At 44.6% G+C, this 24,053-nt stretch overlaps 1 protein-coding gene across 4 annotated transcripts in view; it reads right to left on the bottom strand.

Moving 5' to 3' along the window:
* LOC142804140 (uncharacterized) overlaps positions 1 to 23,969 on the bottom strand; it is a 184,208-nt gene extending 160,239 nt beyond the window's left edge. For 3 of the 4 annotated variants that reach the window (XM_075890737.1, XM_075890736.1, XM_075890738.1), the window contains exon 1: positions 23,921 to 23,969. The gene's annotated coding sequence lies outside the window, so the exon portion shown is untranslated. The remainder of the gene's footprint in view (positions 1 to 23,920) is intronic. The other variant, XM_075890739.1, reaches the window with a different exon arrangement.
* Between the last annotated feature and the right edge of the window lie 84 nt (positions 23,970 to 24,053).

The following is a 24,053-nucleotide window of genomic DNA, read 5'->3' as shown; positions in this document are numbered from 1 at the left end:
AACAGAGAACGAATCTTCGCCCTACTTCAAGAGAGGGAGTACCATGGCCTCTTTCCCCGGAAAAGGAATTACACCGGAACACCATTTGGCACTGTAGAGTGTAAGGAGAGTTGTCTGTGTTTCGAGAGGCAGGTGCACCAACATTTTATATGCTACGCGGTCAGGACCTGGGGATGATTTGTTGCAGCAGTTTAGCGTTGCCTGCAACTCAGCTACGCAGAAAGGTTTACTGTATTCTTCGCATTTTGTACACCTTCGTTCTAGTTTGTCCTTCTATTCTTGCTTTGTAGTGCTGGAAACTTTTAGAGTAATGCAATGAGCTGGATACATGTTTGAAACGGGCGCAGGAAGTTTCCTTGGTCGTCCAGCGTATTGCCCTGCATATTTATCAAAGAAAGTGGGTGTGTTTCTCGTCAATGTATCCTGTGAATTCAATCCAGACTTTGCTTACGTCTGTACACGAGTTTATCTCCGACAAGAACTTCTGCCAGCTCTCTCTTCGAGCCTGCCTACGTGTCCTCCTTGCTTGAGATTTCATGTTCCTAAAATTTGTGAGGTTCTCCACTGTTGGGGAATCTTACAATAGCCGCCACGCTTGGGTGTTGTTTGTTCCATGTTTTTCTACATTCATTGTTCCACCAAGAAATACGTCGTGGAGAGGCCGATCTACACGCTTCTAGAATACATTGAGAAACAGCATTGACCAGAAGAGCTGTAAAATACTTCACGGCATCTTCTATTGTCAGACCGGACATTTCAACCCACGTCACGTGGGTAAAAGTCTGAAATCGTTCCCAGTCGGCCGAGTCAATCTTCCACCGAGGGGCCTGAAGAAGAAGGTTATTCTCGTATGGCGCACTCAGGATTAATGGGAAATGGTCACTTTCATAAGGGTTTTTAAATAAATTCGATTTAAAATAGGTTAAAAGTGATGGCGATGAAATGCTAAGGTTTATGAACGGGTATGAATTGTTTGCGAGGTAAAAATACGTAGGCTCCTTCGTGATAAAAAGGCATAGATTAGAGGAAAACAGCAGCTGTTTGATAAGACGTCCTCGAGCACCGCAGCGAGAATTGCCCCAAAGGACATTGTGTGCATTAAAATCACCAAGAAGCAAATAGGACTCTGGAAACTCATCAGTTAGTAATTTTAGGTCCTGTTTGTAAAGCTGATGATGAGGTGGTATATACAGTTAAGAAATAGTAATGAGTCTATTTAAAAGGACGGCTCAGATGACAACTGCCTCAAGGGGCGTTTTAAGTGGTAAACGAGAACATGCCACACTTTTATTTACTATAATAGCCGCACGACCTGATGACGCCACAGCATCATCGCAATTCTTTCGGGAAGTGACGTAGTGACGGAGAAAGTTGGTATGTTTGGACCTCAAATGCGTCTCACACGCATTTTTGGATTGAATTTGTGGACGAGTTCTTGTATGTCATCGAGGTTCCTAAGAAGACCTTTAACGTTCCATTGTATTATTTGTGCATTCATATTGGGCATAAGGTGGTGCTGCGTGTACTATAAGGACTGTGTGTCGAAAAGGAGAAGACTATTTCACAGGACCTTTCTGAGGCTTTGAAATTGGTGTTTTGTCTTTTTCGGAGCGGTCGACAAAAGATCACCGCTCCTTTGGCGCTACCTGTGCCATTGGCTGTATTTGGCCTTCATTGCCTCCTGTGTGCCACTGGACGCTCGCTCCGCAGAGCAATCTGTTTGTCGCTTAGATTTCGCCTCAACTGACGAAGTTTCAGGGGCGAAGCTTTTTATAGCGGCACCCGTTCGTCCCTAATAGCCGTTGTAGTATGTAAGAAGTATAACAATTTCACCTCCAAGGTAATGCCGGTGACAGGTTTCTTTTCTGCGTTGAACAATAAAAAATAGTGCTCAATGTACATGCTAATGGCTGCTAATGGGGAATTAGAGATAAGAGCATTCAGCTTTTAGTTAACGCGCACGCTGCGTTCCCCATTAGCAGCCATTGGCATGTACATTGAGCACTATCTGACAAGAAAGGGTTGCTACGTTATACTCGCTGGGTGTAACCTCCTTAGTTTTAGCAAGGTTTAGCGAGCCTTGAGCCGCAGTGCCATGAATACAATGAACTAGTATATAGCATGAATGAACTCGAGGTGGTTAAAGGTGGGAAGTAGACACGAAGCACAAGCCGTAAGAAAGTAAAAGCCGAATTCTCCTGTCTCTCATTTCCCATTAGCAGCCATTGGCATGTACATTGAGCACTATCTGACAGGAAACGGTTGCTACGTTATACTCGCTGGGCGTAACCTCTTTGGTTTTAGGAGGGTTTAGCGAGCGTTGGGCCTCAGTGCCATGAATACAGTGAACCAGTATATACCATGAACTCGAGGTGGTTAAAGGTGGGAAGTAGACCCGAAGCGCAAGCCGTAAGAAAGTGTGCGTGTGCCACCTCTCGTTTAGTCCTTGGAATGTCCGCTGTATGGCGGTGCTTCTATATGGGGAATATATGATGAAAAAATGCGAGATGGGGGTACTTGCAGTGTTGAATAGATGGACGAACGGACACACAGACAGATGCATGAATGGACGCATGAACGGACGCAGGGGCGGATGCATGGACGAACGCAGGGACGGACGCACGAAGGGGCGCACGCACGAACAGGCTGATGGACGCATGGACGGCCACACAGACGGACGCATAGACGGACGGTAGCAAGAACGAATGGACGGACGAATGATCCGCCCCACTCTCCGTCATTCACTCCGTGGATATGCTGACAATTTTTTTTGTCCCCACAAAGCCAGGGGCTGATATAACCCCCTTGGCCTCTTTATCGTCCTGGCTGCTGCCAGGTCTTGTAGACACCATGAGTGTGAACTGGCTGATTGTAGGCGGGGCAGCACTGGCTGCTCCCACCATAGGGGCGAGTGGCCTTTACCTGGGCACGCTAGGCATGGGCCAGGTATCCACGAAAGGTTGTTGTGGTGCCTCCTCTCATTGCACCACTTCAGCGAACGATCTTTTTAGTGCAAAAGATGAATGTATGATTCGTTCTCGTGCTTCACAAAATGTCATATTTTTGTTACCTCTTATAGTGATAACTTTATTTTTGTTTCTTCCAGGCTGGCCACGCTCTGGAGAACGCAAGATGGTTACCTTCACAGATTTAACAGAGAACCTCATCGTGTTTGCATTCATTGGTACCGTGACCAGTTGTGGCGCACTTAGCGCAAGTCAGCTGACCTCGGCACGTCTGAGATCTGTGTCCAAATCGGTGGTATATTAAATAACTCGGATTCGGAATGTTTGCACGCACAGGAAGTTTCACATAGCTAGTTTTGATTGTCTGAGGTAGAATGGTTGATTTGAAAGTGAGTATTAGGTGTTAGGTGTTTTGAAGAAATTTCTGTGTTATTGCGTCTTATTGTGATGCGCTGCACATGTGTTATGCCTTGGTCCTTCTATCTATCAAAGAGTCACCTTCGATTAGTGCCACCAAGTCTTCATCAGATACTACACTCTTCACTGTGTTCATTGTACAGTGTGCGCTTACTGATACAGAGGTATTGCCAAAAGCAACGAGGTGTGCAAGTTTGCTGAACTGTTCCTTATCCTTTAGTTCAAGTAGAATATCCCTACTTGTCATCTTTGTAGCTTTACAGCCAGTTCCAATAGTGTCTTTTAGAGACTTGGCCACAAGAAAAGGTGAGATTGCTCTGGCTTTTGTGAAGGTTGTTCACAATGAAGGACATAGAATTTCGGGAAGGTTGCTATGTTTCGGTGAAGAAAAAGGGATGCTACATCGGTGCGTACCCTTTTGGAGACACGATATCTTAGGTGTGGTTCAAAGGTCCCATGAAAGTCTGGGCTTCTTCGGCAACGGCACCTACCACCCACCACAGAGCCCAACTAGGAGATGTGCCAAAACATGTGGCCAAGTTTGAACTGCGCCAGCAGTACGCCGTTGCTATAACCGAATATGGTTTATCCTAGGCAGAATAGCCACACAGGGTTAACGCTAGCCGCAAGGAGATAATGAAGTAAATAGAAAAGAGAAGAAGATAGAATAGATTTAAAGTGGAGAAAAAGACGAAGATGTGAGGAGAGAAAGAAAGGAAAAGGCGACTACCAATTTCCTCTGTGGGGGTCGGGCCAGGGATGCCGTCTACGTAAAGCTGGGGCCAAATGGCTGTGTTGCCACGGCCGGGGGCGCCTTAAAGCTTCAATCACCCGGCGTCATCTCAACCCCCAGGATCGCCTCTTCCCCGGACGCGGCTCAAACACGCGCGGCCAGGCGTGAGAGGGAGTCTAAGCGACGCGTTAGCTCGGGTTTGTGGTGTCGCTACACACTAACGCCCCTGCGAAGGCCACAGACGCCCCTGCGAAGGCCACACAGACGCCCCTGCGAAGGCCACATTCAGAGCATGTTCCATCGCTTCCTTATTCCCCCCTCCACAACATGTACATTGTTCTTCCTCTTTATCTAACTTCACTTTATGACTTTGTGTTCTAAGGCAACTTGACCTCGCTTAGAACAATAAAACGCTTCTCCTAGAATTATTATAAAATCTCTTCAGCTTTATTTTGTTCTTGCCCTCTCGGTAGTTACTCAGAGCCGACTTCTTTTCCATCATTGTCATCAAATAAACTCTCTCCGCCTCTCGGATTTTCCGCTTAATGCTCCTTGTTGCCATAGCGCCCACACTGCCAACCTGTGAGCCTCCTAGGTCTTTTTCTCACTTTGTGTCTACGCTCTTCCGATACAAATACACGAACACCTTCCCGGCCCTTCTACTCTCCTTCATTTTCCTAAGCCTTTCTTCAAATCTCATTTTACTCTGAGCTTCCATTACTTCAAAGCCTGTCCTTCCCATATCTGCCTCTACAGCCTCATTCGTCGTCTAACGCGAGGCGTCTCGCAGTCCTTTAATTTACATTCATTCATGATTACACCCCTGACTTTATGCAAACCACTGAGTTCCAAAATGTAAGCGCTGTAGCTATTACGCCTTTCTACGGACCTTGAAGAACTTTGTACCTGATGTATATCTATAACGGTCTGTGTTTCATTACTGCAGCATTCCTCTTTCCTTTTGCTGTCGATCTTTTTTCCTGTACCTCCATCTCTCTCATTTATCCATAATCCGAGGTACTTGCACTCGCTTACCCTCGGTATTTCTTGGCGCTGTATTCAGACGGCCTGGTCGTTGTGATCGGTATTTCACCTCGGTACTTCTTGAACCATCCTCCGTTGGCGCCATCCGTCGAATCGAACGGAAATAGCCCAGGCGGCAAACACAGTGTGCACGTGGCGCCGGGCACAGTGCTATCACCTAACTTATTCTCACACCGTGACTCTACCTTACGCTTCGAAAACGAGCATCTAAACCTGCCTCAATCGGCACTCCTAACTGCGTTGGGCGTTGCTTACAGAGTAGGAAGTCCTATAGATATAATAATAATAATAATAATAATAATAATAATAATAATAATAATAATAATAATAATAATAATAATAATAATAATAATAATAATAATAATAATAATAATAATAATAATAATAATAATAATAATAATAATAATAATAATAATAATAATATTCATAATAATAATAATAATAAAACTGATGGCCTTTAACTTCCACAAACCTCGATATGCTTATGAGACGCCGTGGTGAAGTACTTCGCAAATTTTCCCCACCTGGGATTTTTTAACATCCACCTAAATTCCAGTACTCGGACCCCGAGTACTTTGGCCTCCACCAAAAACAGGGGTGCAGTGCACCCGAAATTAAGTTCCGCGAATTGCAGGTCAGCAGTTGAGCATCGTAACCACCAGACCACCACATCCACTCAGATAATATGTTAGTCACTTAAGTGATCGTGTGCCGGTTCGGATTGAGGGCATACGCACTGCATGTGGTTAATAGACTCTGACTTGTCACATATAGTGCTAAATTGAGCGAAAAATGATAGAGGTAAAAATTGGAGAAGGTAAGAAAGCGGAGTAGGTAAGAAAGCAAACAAGAGATCTCATATACTACATCCTATGAATGATATTTGAAGAATGAAAAAAATGGCCTAGACATGTGACATCATGAGATGAACAGAACACAGATGAGCAGCTAGGGCATCGAAATAAATACGAAAAGATACGGCGAGGAGCGACGGCAACAAAAAAATTGGGAGGTACAAAATGCAATCACCTTGCCCAGGACAGGGCGGATTGGAAATAACTTGTAGAAGTTGTTGTATTGGATGCAAGGCATGTTGCTGCCAATGATGACATCGCCTAAACATATTGATGACCTATTTACCATAATATAATTACTATGAAAGCAGTGACCGGTAAAAGCCGTTATGCATATTGTAAGGACGAAGAACGGGGACGTACAAACTCGGTCACCTTCGCGAAGTTGAAGATGACAGATGAAGAGGACGGGTTGAATAGAACTGCTGGCGTGCTCGGCATACGAACGAACGAACGAACGAACGAACGAATGAATGAATGAATGGATGAATGAATGAATGAATGAACAAACGAACGAACAAATAAAGAAATAAACAAATGAGCAGCCTGCCCTTTCAACTGCAGTTGCTTCTGTTCGGTCTTCACTATACAATGGCGTATTCACAAGAAAGCTTTGTTTGTGGGAGCCACAACTTCTATTTGATTGCGGTGCATCCTAACGGACACCGGCATGCCGGTTGCCTTCTTTTGCGGTGCACGGTTGCGCTTCTTCGGTGATATAAACTGAGGGCGAACCATAGCCGCAACTATTCATCCCATCATCAGCGAAGGCACCACTGCACTACCCCACACGCCAAGAATGCGCAAAGGATCGCCTCCCCTGTTGAAGAGAGTAGCCCGAACACGTGTATATGCGTAGAGGGATAGAGGATGGATAGTGAAAACAGTGTAAATACCCGGCCGGAAGACGGGGGCTTGATTAGGGCTGCTCGGCGATCGCAGAGATGGAGTTGATGACTGTGTTACTAGATTTAGGTGCGCCTTAAACACACATGGTGGTCGATAGTTCCGGAGCGCTCCTAAGTATACCGTGCTTCATGTTTCTGTTCTGCTTCTGGCTCATGAGAATTAGTCCATCATCATCATCATCATCACGTACACCATTACCATCATCATCATCATTATTATCATCATCATATTCTGACTACGCTCACTGCAGGGCAAAGCCCTCTCTCATGTTCCGCCATTCAAACCGGTCCTGTGCTTTCTGCTGCTGCGTTATGACTGCAAACTACTTCATCTCATGTGCACCACCTCAATTTCTGTCTCCCACTTACACGCTTGAGTTCTCTGGAAGTCCAGTCAGTTACCCTTAAGGACCAGCGGTTATCCTGCCTACGTGCTGCATTCCAGGCCCATGTCAATTTCTTCTTCTAGATTTCAAATATTATGTTCTTACCCCTCGTTTGTTCTCTGACCCACTCTGCTCTCTTGCTGTCTGTTAAGCCTGTCATTTTCCTTTCAATCACTTGCTGTGTCGTCTGTATCTTAATTTGAACGCTCTTTCTGGGCCTCCAGCCTTCTGCTCCGCAGGTAGCGAAAAACATTTAGACAGGTTTTAATGACTGCTTTCGCCCTACAAGTCTCGTAATATGCGTGAGACTAGTAAGGGAGAGGCAACCCCTACAGTATTTACCACTTTCAAATGTAACATCAACTCTTCGGCTGTGCGACGTGATTGGTCGATCCTTGTGAGAACGCTACGTGCTCACTCCCGACTTTCGAGAGGCAGAAACTATCATGCCGATGTTAATTTCTGCGTAGCACACTGTTTTACATAAACCGGGCTTGAGCAGTTATGTACGTAAACTCTACGTGTGACTTATTCTGGGAGCGCACTTCGTGCCCACGGCCACATGTTCGCTTCCATAACCAACTTAGGATCTAGGGCGCTAACTTAAATTTAGGCCCTTAACGACTGCCCGGGCGGTGTGGGAAGCGCTGCGAAACTTCTTGCTGCTTCAGGGCTCCCATGGTTAGTACAGTGCACCATGCTCTATTCGCAAGACTTCTATAACGTCAGCGTGTATATCATACGAGTCTTCGAGCAAATATTAAAATTGACATTGCTTTTGAAAACTCTAAATGCCTCTTACAGCGACAAAGAAATTATCCTGTTAATATTCGAACACGTAAACTAAACGAAATTCCGGGATTGAGGGGATAGTGCTTACGCCGGCATAATTGACATGAAAGTTGCGTTAATTGTATCCCACGTCAATGGACAGTAGAAATCAGTGCCGATGAAGACCAGCCTTGATGATATCATCAATTTCACTTTTTTGATAGTACACGATGGCCCCTGCCGCAGTCAGCTAGTTAAGTGACATAACAAATTAAGCAATCTAGGGTTTAGTTTAGCGCTCAAAAACCATAAATTTGAAGACACGCAGCGTGTGATAACGTTTTACACACATATTTCAATTTCCACAGACAAACTGGAAGTGTTACTTGCAGTTACTTTTTCCAATACAATTGCGTGTGATGAAAGTGCGGTGCTGGAGCCTTTCCCAGGCTAATATTAACGTCGCCTTTAGCATTGGTCTGTTTCACAAGGACAATGATGACTTGTCGTCCTCGTAATCATATGGCTGTGATTTTGGAACGTTTAGCCCCATCAATTATCAGTAATCATGTATTATGAAATAATCAAGCAAAAAATGAAATATATATATATATATATATATATATATATATATATATATATATATATATATATATATATATATATATATATATATATATATATATATATATATATATATATATTCACCATTCATATGGTGCACAAGCACTATTCGAGCACCATGCTCTTCCTGACGCTTGCATGACTTTGGACTCCTATGCAGCAACCGTCTACGTAGTGTGCGAAACTTTTTGTGTACGCTGAAGTGTCATCTATAAAGCCTTCACCTGCGGGGTCTTCGGCGTTGACAGGCATTAAATATAATTAAAGTGGGACCAACATTTTTATCTCTTTCTTTTTTCTTTCGCATTCTTCGCCAGCGCTAACGATTCTTATCACGTCATGTGGCTCCTGTGAGTCACCATTCTGCCACCACCACAGCTTGTCAACCAAAGTACAGGAGTTGACTCAAAATGTCACGGCAATATGCTCGCTTCCACACTACGGAGACTAGAGCCAGCCGTTAGGTTTCGGTAATGTGTTCACTTTCGAACGATTTAGTTCTGCCATATGGTAGACGCATGTAAAGCGTCGGGAGTTCATACGGCTCTGCGCTATGTGTTTCTCTTCCCCAACCCTCTCTGCAATTAGGCTGGTTAACCTCCTTCCGTTCCCTTGTCTTTCTTTCTCTCAGATACTGTAAAAGCGCTGCGTTAACCGCACTGCACAGAACTTGTGACCCATGTAAGGCAAACGGGGCCTAGACAGCGGGGCTTTCTTCTGAACGATCCGTGACAAAAGAAAGTGTACACCTGTAGCGCATCTGAAGAGTGCAGGCGTTCCTGCTTACGCATTCCAGTCTTGACTCGTGCATAAGAGAGCACGGCGAACGTGTTTTAATTACGGACAGAGCGGCATGGCTGCAAAGGAGGCGGGCAGGAAAGGTGTCGGCTCCTTGCGGTCTCTCGGAGGCTGCAGATCGGTAATTCGATTTGGTGGGACACGTTTTTTTTTTCCTTCACGGCCGCTCACTGCCACGGGGCGAGGGTTGACGTTGGGACGTTGTTGGCGTCGCCTGTGTTCCTTTCAACGCCTTGGCGTCGGGCACGCTAATGGGAACCACGAGTGCTAACTATCCAGACTCCTTTTTTTATTTATCATTTTTGTCCCCAAAGAAGGCGCTCTTTTGCACTGCATTTGTTTCCCTGCTTGTGATCGGAACAGCGTAGTCAGCTTTGAATGCATGCGAAATGCGAGTTGGGCACGTGTCTAGGGAGACGCTACTGATGCTTTATTGCTTTTTCTTTTCACACTGTCTGCCTCACCGTCACATTGGCAAAGAAGCTTAGCGAGAACGAGTGCAGCCTACGCTAACGTGCGCGGGCTTCACGTGCAGTGTCATAGAAGTTTTGTAATTGGCATTGACAAACTTATTTTTTTTTTGCCCCTTTGCTTGACCCTATACGTTAGAAGCCCTGAAAGGTCATCGTGGATCAAAGTGCTCGCTGTCATCAGTGGGACTTCTCCGTGATCCTCAAAATCGCCTTTGCGGTTTGGTGTGCCTCCTTTAGGCCTGAGGATTATGCTCCGTTATATTTGATACGATTTCAAAGAGTATGCAAACTTTAGCTGGTGCTCCAGAGAAATCACCCGTCGCCTCACGCGCTCTGTTTCGTAGTGGTATCATGTGCTGTTTGTGTAGAATGATAGCCGCAAAATCAATTACCACATTCTATGAAAACTTTCTAATAGAGCAGGACACGGGGCAGCTATCAGCCGCTGTGTACCAGCACTATACTTTTTAGCATAACTTGTACTTTTGTTACCAAGATTTTGTGATAAGCGACAAAACCCCGAGAACAGGCGGATATTACTAGCGCTTGAAAGCAAGACCTGTATTGGATGAATTCCCGAAACGCCCGCTATTATTTATTGACTAATACGTTATTTCACATAACCAAGCAAGTGGATGTGTGTAAATCATACGCATCACAGTTTTAGACTAGACACCACAATAAGAAATTGTATTTATAGAGAATATCATAAATGTTATCGATTCGACGTACTCCTTAATAAATTGTGTACATGAATTGTGTTTGCTATTTGGGTCGACAACAGCAGCCACTACAAATCTAGATGCCTTAGGCTTTCGATCAAAGGAATTTCCTGTGTAATAAATTTGTTTTTATTTCGCTTTGTGTTGCGGCAGATGATTTTCTTGTTGATAGCTCTTTCATATCCAACTAGTTGTGCAACATCCCACTTCCCCTTACGCGTGTCAAAAGTCAATTTTACCTTGCTCTTGGTGGACAAATTGAAAACTTATTTGCATTATTTATTTAGACCCGCATCTCGTTTGGTTTACGCAATAACATAGTACGAATGGCTTGAGATCGATTACATATTTATTTGTAAATAAGTAAGAAATAACTTGAAAAGCACACGCGCGTTTACGTATTGCAGCATTATTCTTTATTTGCAACATAATATGGAGTGCCCCGAAATAACTGCTCTTCGCAGACGGCGTCTAGAAGGGTCAGGTGAGAGAAACGTCGAAGTTAGAGAACCTTGTGTAAGAGAGCAAAAAAGTAGAAACGTAAATAAATAAATAAATAAATAAATAAATAAAGATAGAAAGAAATAAAAAAAAGTATATGGTTTCGCCTAAAGACATGCAGGGCCAAAGCTGGGCAATAGTATTTTGCACTATATATACCTGGACAAATATGTAGTACGAGCAGCTAAGTTTCGCTGTTAATAAAACATTTTCGCGTATAGATTAGCCTGCGTGCGCTCGATCTAATTGAAAAGTACTCCACAAAAAAAGAAGAAAAATTACCCACCGTTGTGGCACCGTCAGATTCAACGTCAAGTCTGGCAGTTACGGTACGGGATATCGCCGCCTCAAGAACGTTGGTGGTTGAAGTTCATCTTTCTTCTTCACCCGCTTTCCTTTTGCGTCCCACTCTCAGCAGCGACAGAAAATAAAATAAGATGGCTCTAGCAGAACTCTAATGAGACTAATCTACCAACCCGATAGCCGTGCCAACGGGCATCACTCGACCGCTGACAATAAAGCGCGACACTGAGAAAAATAAACAGACAAAAAAAGCGTGCAAATCCTACACGCTTCTTTGTCAGATGAGTGCGTGCAAAAGTACGCAATGCACAGGATATAAACGCAAGAAAAGGAAATGCGGTGCCTAACCTCAGACTGGGGTTGTTTCGACATCGGGCCGGAAATTCTACGCGCGTCCTCCACGCCGTGCCTTCGCTTGCAGCGCCCGGCCTCTCTCGCGTCGTAGGCGGGAGCAGATACTGCGAGGTGGTCGTAATTGGACGTCCCGCAGGGACGTCACGGCCCGAAAGACAGGAGACCACTCTACGTCACTACTATATTAGCTACGTGGGCCGCGTGCTCGACTTGTCCCCGAGTGCTTCCGAAGGCACATAAGTATTAAGTCCCCGCATCGAAAAAAAAAAGAAAGGAAACACCAGTGACGCGCACCAGAAAGACAGCGGTGAATGCATGCCTTCCCCACCACGCAGTCACCGATGTATATGATGGATAGTGTGTGTTTATGCAGACGTAACGCTTACCAGAGACATCGTTCACGTACCGAGGTTCCAATCTGCTGGCTCACTTGTGCATGCGTATGTCATCTTTAAAATGCCTGAGGAGGCAATCCTGGTGCCTGTCACATTTTCCCCTTCCTCTCTTTTCTCTTCCCTTCTAACGTCCCTTGAAGTATCCAGTACGCTTGTTATTGCAGCCGCAATTAGTGCTCTAGTTGACAGGCGGGGCGAACCAACAACATATCCCCTCAAAAAAAAAAAAAAAGACGTGCTGGTTAGGTGGGCCCGCGTGTCGAAGGAAGGAAGCGGTGACTGACAGCCCATTTAGCCCCTGGTTTCGCTCTTCTGAATTCATAGAGATCTTCCGAGAATCGACGTGGATTATGTACGCATAAATGCTAAGCCCCACGATATCTTTGCCAAGAAGAGGAAATTGATTGAACACATCACAGCACTCACGATTGCGCGGTAACTCTGCTAACTAGGAAATTTTCTTGCGGCCGCCTGCGACTGTGGAGATGGCAGAGTGGTGACGTGAACAGTTCGTGGACAGTCTACAAGGACCAGAAACAGGCGAGGACGAGCACTGACTTTCAACTGAAACCTAACACGAACATGAAAGTACAAAAACAAGATGGCGCACGTGATCGCCGCTCCTTCAATTGTGCATTAAGGAAAACAGAGAGAGACCAGAATAGCAGGAAGACCTGAAGCAAAGCAACTGGAGTATATCTGTGTTACCAGATGCGCTAAGAAAATCTATTTCTTCATCAGAAAGGGTAATTAGGGTTTGCTGATATGACTGCATTTAGCTATACCATTTTCAACGGTTCCCTTGTCCTCAGGAGTCTCACGCGCTGTTCAAATTACCATGAAATACTAAATAGCCCGGTCACACATGTTGCTTCGGTAGACTAGTAAAGGTGCAAGCGAAACATTCTTTTAATGTTTTATCCGCCCCCAACTTGGAGCACGCGAGGTTTGATTTCGTTAGGATAATACAAAACTAGAGTAACAAATCGCTTCTGTTTTCGTACCATTCTGATTGGCCAGTGACGGTCGCACGATGCCTGAACTTCCGAGAAATGCGACAACCTGTTAGAAACATAGAACTCGCCCACACACGAAGCGAAACAGAGCGTTTCGCGTGTGGGCGTTTATGTTTCTAGCGTGGTGTCTTGTTCGCACACTGTCTACGTGTCTTCAAAATCGATGAACCAACAAGCCCAAGAACGTGTCTTTTGCTTGAAATGAACACGAACTGAGAATAACTCCCGTAAACAGTGGATAGCTTTGTGCTAAACCGTCATCATCGTGTTGTATGAGAGACCGGCAACAGGTCCAGCTCTTTGTGAGCGGAAATTCTAACTATGCTTACAAAGAGAAGACCTGCTGGGCAGGATACTTCGTGAAAACGACTTGTAACACGTGATGAGCTTGAACATCCGAGTGTAGACTGTGAGGGAGTACCGTAAGAAAAATTACCGAAGCATTTTACACTCGTATCAGTAAAGGGTCGGTTAGCACTTCCCCCAATCACCAAAAAAAATAGCCTTTTGAAGGAAACCGTTTCACTGCATTCACACCTTTTCACAAGTGTAGGTGACTTTTATAGACACCCTGGTATGCTCTTCAATTTTTTATGTGTTGTTGTTATTGTGGAATTTCTTGCGGTTTGGTGTGAATTCTTTTCTTGTACATAGGTTTGTCCAGCACCAAACTGGGTGAGTTGGTTGAACTTCGTGGTTAAAACGCAGTGCCAAAAGACGATAGCTCGCATAAATGAGGACGAAGGACAAGCACTGAATTAACAAATGTCTGTTGTATAACAAAAAAGGGAACAAATACAAGCTGCGTATCACTGCGTGCGCACCTGCATTGTTGCAGAAAATGTTCACGCATGTCATTTTGATGCATATGAATCAAAGATCACGCGAAATCATCCAAGCCGTTCACATAAAAATATGAAAAGAATGACATTAGCATTTTAACCCCTTCCTTCTATTTCCGTGGTTGTGAAATCTACCTGCTCGAAAAAAAAACCTGAAAAGAGGAGAACATGCCAACCACATTCAAAGTTGAGGGTGCGCACGCATGTAGCGGAACTGCTTTTTCTATTATTTTTTCTATTATTTTTCTATTATTTTTTCTAGTATTTTTTCTATTAATTGTTATAAAGGCGACAGTTGCCCGTTCATTGCTTCCAGCGCGTCCTCCTTCGTCTTGTGCGTCGTCTTTTTGCACTTCGCGTTAAGCCTGAAGTCTGTCCATGCTCTAAATAAAATAATCGTTGGCATGCTCCTCGCCATGCGTTGTTTCTCGTTTTTCTCTAGCCCGTGTCTTTTAGCAGGGCACCAAAACATGAATATACACCAACTGTGCAGCCTTGCATCCTTGTTACCGTGAGCGAGGAATCATCGATGAGGATGGTAAAAACTTAGGTGGAGAGACGTAAGCAAGGAAGTCTCAGACAAAATACGGATTCAGCTTGCGACAGACCTAGGGGCATCTGAATGATGATTTTTGGAGGGGTCCTGCTCCGGAGATAATAATAATAATAATAATAATAATAATAATAATAATAATAATAATAATAATAATAATAATAATAATAATAATAATAATAATAATAATAATAATAATAATAATAATAATAATAATAATAATAATAATAATAATAATAATAATAATAATAATGTTGATAATAATAATAATAATAATATCGTATCACTGGTCTTAGTGAATATAACAACTGATGGTGTTTAACGTCCCGAAACCACGATATGATTATCAAGGACACCGTAGTGGAGGACTTCGAAAATTTCGACCAGCAGGTGTTCTTCGACGTGTGCCTAAGTCTAAGTACACGTGCTTCGAGCATTTTCACATCCGACGAAAATGCGGTCACTGGCGCCGGGATTCCATCCAGAGACCTGCGGGTCAACGGTCGAGCCCCATAACCGCTAGACCACTATGGCGGCACAAGGTTGCATTCGGGAAAAAAAAGAACGTGGACAAGAAATGGCTAAAATAATTTGAAAGCAACATCGAGATCATTGAAACCGCCCAAATAAGCACATGCAGAACTATGCGCGTTAGCGTGCTTTCAGCTGTCTCTAACCGGTAATTATCTAGTCGATTTGGCAACCTCATACACAGGAATTTTTTCGAGCATGGTCCATTTGTTGAAGGCCTTGAAAAACACCCAGTTTCATTATCTATGATCAATGAAACGCCCCCCCCCCCCCATCTTTCAAATTAAAATGAAAGGGAAGACTAAGCCTCCCCCCCCACACCTCCTCACATCCGTTACATGCCTGGAGAATGATCAGAACCTGTTTTCATGAACTGCAGCAGAGCTAACATTCCTGTTACTGGATTAGGCCGGTGAACCATTACACGTATTTTAATTGCGACTAGCGTACGTGAGTGCCATTCCCGGGAATAATACATGAGCGGGCAGTCTGTGATGCTCATGCCTTCCTATTTGTATCCACCCAAGTGATTTCTTGCGCTAGTACAAGCGTGACCAAATAAGTGACGCAAACTTTTACAGAGCCAAGTTTCATCACTTCCCAGTTAATTGAATGGGCAACTCGTAGTGCTCAGTTTTCGTGCACGCTAACAAATGAACAGCATGGTTGAATGCAGCGTCCCGAAACAAAACAGGCGTCCCGCTGCCGTCCATATCGAAAGGCCATGGCATGGCACAAGAGGTACAATGCCCTTTGAGAAGGTGCATCGATTTTGTCGGGCCAACAAATCCAAAATGTCGTTGTGCTGACTGTCTTTGTATCGAAAAGCTGACGGAACTTTGCCGTTGAAACAGCGAAATCGACGAAGGATAGGAAATTGCTATTTCTGTCAGCCTCGATCAATATACCGGCTAAGGCTGATTCCTTTTTATCACTCCATAAATCTCTGCCTGTATGTTTGTTGCCTGTCCTTTAGTCAACGCCAACAAAAAAAAAAACGAAGGGCAATTTTCTATAGTATATCCCTCTTTTTTGTTTTTCTTCCCACCGGTGCCGTCTTTGCAGAAACACTGAGTGCTTTGAACAGGCTGATGGGTTTCCAATGCGCATCGCATTTCTACTTACGACTGCCGCAAACACGGCAAGATTCTGAATAAGTAATCAGAAAAAAAAGGAAACGCTTTGTCGTCACGACCACGACTGAACATTTCGTGCATCTGCCTTCAAACGACGAGCAAAAAAAAAAAAGGAACAAAAGAAATAAATCAATTCAGAGTGCCTGCTCCGCGGTGAAGTTCTCGCACAATTTCGCGACAGCTTATGGCCCGTGCTCAATCATGCTGTCGACTCGTATACAACTCAACATGCGTGTTTTGTCAAGTTTCGCAACGTGATCCGACAGGTGCTTCGCGTAAAGGCAAATGATTGGGCGCTAGGTTTTCACTACGGCTCCATCGCTGTGTACTTTGCTAATGCGCAAAGATTCTCGCCCACACAGGTTCCATTCAACTAACGACAGATCGATGCTCAGGAACCTGCGCGAAAATAACACAAAATAGCATTCGTCGTGTTCGAGACTTCACTCGACGAAAATAAGCAGTATGTTTTCACGCAAACAAGACGAGGCAGGCTGGAGGACGGTCACGAACTCACTCCGAACCATGATTTCCTGAAAGGCGGTTTCACAAAAAACAAAAAAAAAACTATGCACACAGACAGAAAACTTGACAACAATGCCAAATGATTATAAAAAGTGCAGCTTGGCTGAGGAGAACCTATAACACGAGGTCTATCGTTATGGGGAAACCAATCAGTAACTTTTACAATACGTGGCCCGTTGTCTGAACGCTTAGCGCTTGTCCCGCACGTCACTCAGAGGGGGCACTTTCCTATTTTCATTTGTCCAGGACCGAAACCGCACTGTCTGCTCTGGTCTGCCGCGGTGGTGAAGAGTTTAGCGTGCTCGGCTGCTAATCCTAGGGTCGCGGGTTTAATTCCGGCCTCGTGGTAGACGCATTGGTAGACACTCGTGCCCAGTACAATATCAGTGCCCGTTAAAGAACACTAGATGATCGAAATTGCGGGGCACTTTACTAAGGCATCGCTCTTTTTCATATGGTAGTTTAGGAACGTAAAACGTCAGATATTATCAATATTCATGAGCCTATTAGTTGAAGCAAGTAACCTCCCTGAAAATAATGCGAAAACAATTGTTCGAATTTCAGCAACAATATAATGCGCAAAGCCTGCGCATTAAGTTGTAGCAATATTTGCCTTTTACAACCGTATACTGTCGTGTATATATATATATATATATATATATATATATATATATATATATATATATATATATATATATATATATATATATATATATATATATATTCATATATATGTGCATCATGAAAACACGGCCATCTCTGCTTTGTGGTTTGTTTCATGTTACGGAGCAATATCGGCCAATTGTAATTCAGTGCGCTATATGATGTTACAAAAGGCCAAGCTGGTGCCCTCGAGATCATACTGAGCTACAGAATAACGTCGACTTCATGCGTAACTCGGCCGCGCAGGAGCAAGGCGCTCGTACCGATTCAAAACAAGCGCGGCGTCGTGCGCATCTGGATCATTAGAAGCGGCAGTCATTAGCGAACAATACCGTTTCGCTGGTGCTCCTTCGCCAGAGCAACCTCGCATTAAAAACGAGTAAGGCGTGCAAAGGCCACTACCACTGCCGACGCAGTAACGATGTAAGCACGAATATCAGAGAGTACGTTTCTTGAACGGCCGTTTCAACTCGTCGTATAGATACCTCACAGAGACGACAGGCTTCTGAGTGCAAACGAAAGCTGCTTCGAATGACTATACATTGGTATATAATTGTTGAAATCATGGTTACGTGTCCTGTGAGTATTGAGATGATAGATCTATTGTTACCAATCAGTGGTGTTTTTTTATGACCGCAGAAGCAAATGGAAAAAGTACAACTTATTATATGAGAAGCGGATCTAGATATTTATGATTATAATTTTGTTCTCGACATGAGCAACGTTTTTTTGTCACCAGATTTAATGAAATGTTCACACATGTTTGTGTCCTGGTCAGGTCTGTAGCGCATAGTGACAATAAATACCATTGAGGGGTGAAGGATAGAGTGCATTGCCGTTTACCAGGTTGGATTCTGTGTAGTACCTCCATATCTCATTACTATCTATATCGTACTACTTATATAACGCTCATCTATATCATGACTGGTCCCCACCACGGTAGCCTCGTAGCTAAGGCACCCAGCTGGTGACTCGCAGGTCGCGCGATCAAATCCTAGCTGCGGCGACTGCATTTTCGATGGAGGCAAAAATGCACTAGACGCATGTGGTCAGATTTGGGTACACGTTAATGAACCCCAGGTTGTCAAAACTTCCAGAGCCTTCCACTACGGTGTCTCTCTTAATCATAAGGTAGTTTTGCTACGCTAAACCCCACATATCTATCAATCACACCGTGAATGGTAGAGTACCACTATACCTCGAAAGGAAGGTACTTTAAAGCTTAAGAGAGAAGGTAGTTAAGTGCTCTTTAGAGAAAGGTACTTAACAAAGAAGGGTTAACTTAAGTTGAGGATGAAGCAGCAAGCTGTTGAAAAGAAAATGATATAAAGAAATCAAGAAGAAGAAATAGACCTGAGGGCAGAGTGACCGCTGGTCATTGAAGGCAACTGACTAGATTCCAGGAGTAGGCTATAGCGCGTGAGGGGGAGACAGAAAATTAGATGCACAGAGGACATTTGGCAATTTGCACGTATAACATGGCAGCAGAGAGCACGTGACCATGTTTAATGGTGGAACATGGGAGAGACCTTTGACCTGCAAAGAGCGTAGCCAAGCTGATGATCATGATGGTATCCAACTGCATGTACGTTTCTGCCATAGGCCCCTATAGAATTGCTATCACCTGATCGACCCTGGTCGCAGAGCACGCTGCCGTGTGGCTATGCCATACGGAGGCCTTGTTGCCGTCTGCTTTTCAGAGGCAGCCTTCAAAGGCGTTACGCAACAATGACCATTCACGGGCAAACGCCGCTTCTGGTTTCGAAGACAGCGAAATGTAAACAAATGTCGTCCCAAAAAGTCTCGCGACAAAAACAGGAAGCTATAGTGCACCAAGAGACCGGAGGCAACGTCCGCGCAATGAAAGAGCCAATTTCCAAAGTCGTACTTTCCGGTGCCTACGCTCCGCAAATCGCATCGCGGCAAAAGGAGACGAATGCCGGCCCCGCTCCTTCGCCCCCGAAACGTCGGTGCAGACAAAGCGCGGCATTTCCGGTGGGCTTTTTTACTTCCTCTGTAGCTGTTTCAACGCGAGCCATTTCATGGAGCCTCCCGTTCAGCTGGGTTTTTTGAAGCCACTCCCACGTGGTGCTTTTACTTTGGGACCACCCGTGGTGATTGCGAACGGAGAGTATTTCCTCTGTCGCGTGTAGCCGGAGCGTAGAGTTCAGCTTTCTCGTCAGTATAGGTAGTTTCACATCGCTGGCTGGAGAAGTTCCAGCTTCGGCTAGTGGCGGAAAAAAAAAAGAACGTGATGTTGGGCTCAGCCTCACTGTCCCAACGTGGGAGCAGCCCGCTGCACGTTCAGTCGTGCACCTCTGACTTTCAAAAATTTGCGCATTCATCCATCAAACGAAGAGAGTGCAAAGGAAATGTCAGACTCCTTCCTACCCACACGCTGTACACAGTTTACCTCATAAAAGTGTCGTATTGGCCCATTCGTAATCACAAAAGTATTGTTAGCACTCGCCAAGTATACTCTGTATGACCGAGCGAGCAAGCCAGCACCCGAAAGCTCGCTCACTCGACAAACATAACACCCTCGTTTTTTCCAAAAGCGTGATAGAAAGTTTACGGGGTTCTTAATAGACCCATTCGTCACTACGCGTTGGTATTACGACACTGTGTATTGTATGCTTCTGTATTCACTAAAATATCTGTACTTCTGAGTTGTCAACCACTCTGTATTTTAGAGCTACAAAACAAATCATTGTCACTGCTGCTGAAAGGGTGCCCAGAGCTTAATCGAGCTGCGTGAAAGCAGCATTTTTTTTTCTGACCTGCTACTTATCGCTCTATGATATTGTACTGTTTGAGGCGCAAATGAAAGTTTCGATTGATTGATTGATTGATTTATCGATCGAATCTTACAGCCCGTATTCGTCGATGAGAATGTCGCTCGTTTCTTCGGTTTCAAACTTCACTGCAGGTTTTCCCCAAAACATGTATTTTTTCGGGATCTCGCAACCGAAAAGGTATCCTCAAACAGACTTATGTTTCGATCATTTACCAGTGCAGTTATGCATTTAACCACCAGTGCACTTAAGCGCTCAAATCCGGGCTAGCCTCTTGTTGGTATTCCGTAAGTTTCGTTTGGTGACGATTATTGTTATCATTAAAAATACACGACGGCAGACTCTCATCGTCCCAGAACATCCAGAAGCCCATGCGACTTCATAATTGGAAGATGGTGAAGACAAATATTTGTCCCCAGCTGAGCTGAAATTTAAACCAGTGCAGTAAAAGATTGTGCACTTAGGCGAGCGTGCTTAATGCTCAGCAAAAGTTCTGAGACATCACTGCTAAGTATTTGCTTAGCACACACATTCCGAGATCGATGACGTCTCTAGATGCATTTCAGAGATCAGATAGAAGCACTACACTGGCGGACGCTGTTTACATTCCTTGCATCGCATGAAATTTGTTTAGTGAAGATGGTAGTGGGCTTATTTGAAATTTGTCGTTGACATGCTCGTAGCAATAGCTTTATTGATTGATATGTGAGGTTTAACGTCCCAGAACCACCATAAGATTATAAGAGACGCCGTAGTGAAGGGCTCCGGACACTTAGACCACCCGGGGTTCTTCAACGTGCACCTTAACTTGAGCACGCAGGCCTACCACATTTCCACCTCCATTGAAAAAGCAGCCGCCACAGCCGGGATTCAATTCCGCGACCTGCTGATCAGAAGTCGAGTACCTTAGCCACTAGACCACCACGGCCGGGCGCTCGTAACGATAGCTTCAGCGGCTCAAGAAAAGCGCACAATGCAGTGGTGATGGTGATAGTAATAGCTTCACTCTTCAAGTCTGGCCAGGCAAGCATCTCCGTGAATTGATGTGATGATGATAGGCAACGAACATTGCGCACAGCGATATTTCAGCTAGGTCCGACGATGTGGTGCTGCAGTGGTTACGATACTTGGCTGCTAACCCGATGGCAGCGAGCTTGATACGAGCCGTGGTGGTCGCACTTCAATAGATAAGCAAATATACGTCAAAAGGGCTTGCAGTATTCTGACAAATGATTTGCAATTGAAAAATATTGTGGTCATAGATACTCACGAAAGCTCTTGCGTACAGTTTAACGGCTAGAGCGGAAGCAGAGAAAGTTGTGGGGCAGCCAGGTGAAGGGAAAAGAATGTAAAACTTTATTTCAGGAGGGCTATACTTCCGGAAGCGTACTTTATGCTTTGCCTCCTAACCATCGCGTGGTGATTGCATGACATCGTTCTTAGTTTTCAGCCTTTGTTATGTTAATACTATAGGAATATAACAATATCCGATCACAAACGCCCCGCCGCGATGGTTTAGTGGCTAAGGTGGTCGGCTGCTGACCTGCAGGTCAAAGAAGTGAATGGCGGCTGCGGCGGCTGCATTTTCGACTGAGGCGAAAATGCTGTAGACCCGTGTGCTAAGATTTCGGTACACGTTAAAGAACCCCAGGTAGTCTAAATTTTTGCAGTCATCCACTACAGTGTCTCTCGTAATCACGTGGTCGTTTTGAGACGTTAAACCACACAAATAAATAAATAAATAAATAAGGGCAGCCTCCAAAACGGCAACACAGAAAAAAAAAAGAGAGGGACTTGGACGACGCTGCTCACGATTATAGTCTATACAGACAGTAACCACTTTTGGGGCCGACCAGCGTACCGGTGCGCCTAGAAAATTAATATGTTTCCCAGAAGAAGCACGAAGAAATGTGGCAAACTTGGGCTGGCCAAAGTCCTTGTATGCTGTGTAGATGGGCAAATGACCATTTCCTCAAAGCGCGAGTCAGACATTGTACGTAATTGTACAAATTAACGGACGACCACATTGGTGGGTTTCGTATATTGCATACTTTGTGTGTGTGTGTGTGTGTGTGTGTGTGTGTGTGTGTGTGTGTGTGTGTGTGTGTGTGTGTGTGTGTGTGTGTGTGTGTGTGTGTGTGTGTGTGTGTGTGTGTGTGTGTGTGTGTGTGTGTGTGTGTGTGTGTGTGAAGCACCACTTTCTGACACCAAGTGTGGCCGTAAGTGTGGGCGTGAGCGCAAGTGTGGGCGTAAGCACCAAGTGTGGGCGTAAAGCACAACTTTCTGACGCATTGGCGTTGGACTCGTGTCATATATATAGAAAAAAACTTACTTTCTAAATGAAACATTGTTCCGAGTTCTGGCATTGCTCATACACCCTGCTTTACGCTGTTATGGTGTTGTGGTTTGTCTGCTCGTATTTTCTTTTCGAGAAGCTGCACAACATAGCCAATCGTCTGGTCTCTTTATCCTCGTCATTTAGCCTCCTTATGGAAACTTCACGCGCCGCTTCCCGACTTCAATTACGACCCGGCCGCTGTACAGCCCCTGTCTCTGTTTTTAGCGCTTACAATGGCCGCATCATGCGGGCGCAGTTTACTTGAAACTTAAAGGTCCAGGGGTTTGTGCTCTTTACCAACGGCTTAGGGTATGCCCGGCAGCGTGAAATAGAAATTTATCGGCAATCTCGGGAAATCAGGGCCACGGCCCCGAAAGAGCCGCTGGCGCCATCACGCAACGCTTGCTTGCGCCAGTCGCCTCGCCCAATCTTACCCGCCTTCCTTTCGTTCCGCCGGATTCGTTGTCATCCTCTGCCTCGCATAGTCGATTCGGAGGTCTCCGTTGAAGGCTCAACAGAAGCTAGGAATATGCGTGAGATACTTCTGATGAACCCAACTGTGAAGCTAACCAAAAACACCGCATGAACGTGCGTGGTCACTTAAACTCCATTTTGAAAAACAGGAGGTGGTTACGCCTGCGTAGTAACGCCCTAACTTGTGCGAAACTCTGACTGAAGTTTTGTTGTTCAAGTGAGTATGCAATACTGAGGTTCATAAAAGCATTTTGCCTAAACAGAGCAAAATCAACCACATTCCTTTTTTTTATTTCTGCAGGCCCTGCCTAGTTCTGCTAAAATAAACGGCTTGATTACTGCAATAGGTAACCGTTCATTCGCGTGAGTGATGCGAGATGCACCGAGACTAGAAAAACAGCTACCAGAAATTACGGTCTGTGGCTATCGCACAAATCTATGTTCAAAGACACTCCTTGCTTTTTTTGTGAACTTGCTGAGCTTTTTTGAAGCACTTTTTTGCGTCTGAAATTTTTACAGACTAATCTGTATAGAAGTTCACTTCAAAAATGCGTTGCTAAGATAGCCAGCGTCATTTTTTTCCTTTTCACGAAACTAAACCTTCAGTATATTTTGCTTACTTGAACCCCGACAGACATCACAGAATTGGTGGATGAGCGTGGGCAACAGTGGTAAGCACTGCTTGATTACAGCAATGGTCAGGCCTATATACATAAAGTCACATCCATATGCATATACTACGAGGTGCATGAGACAGAATTTCAAGTGCTCTTTAATCGAGAACGACGTAATACTCACGGGGTCAGAAGTGCTGAGGTAGTATGATGCACGTGAGAGGGCTCCAACCTGAGAAAACACGGGAAGAACGTGATGTTTCAGAAACTTGTATAAGACATACAAAAGACATATAATACGCACGCAAACGACACCT

This window comes from Rhipicephalus microplus, chromosome 3 (assembly GCF_043290135.1).
Source record: "Rhipicephalus microplus isolate Deutch F79 chromosome 3, USDA_Rmic, whole genome shotgun sequence".
Lineage (NCBI taxonomy): Eukaryota > Metazoa > Arthropoda > Arachnida > Ixodida > Ixodidae > Rhipicephalus > Rhipicephalus microplus.
The sequence above is the reverse complement of the archived record's forward strand: the minus strand, read 5'-3'. Positions and strand labels throughout refer to the sequence as shown.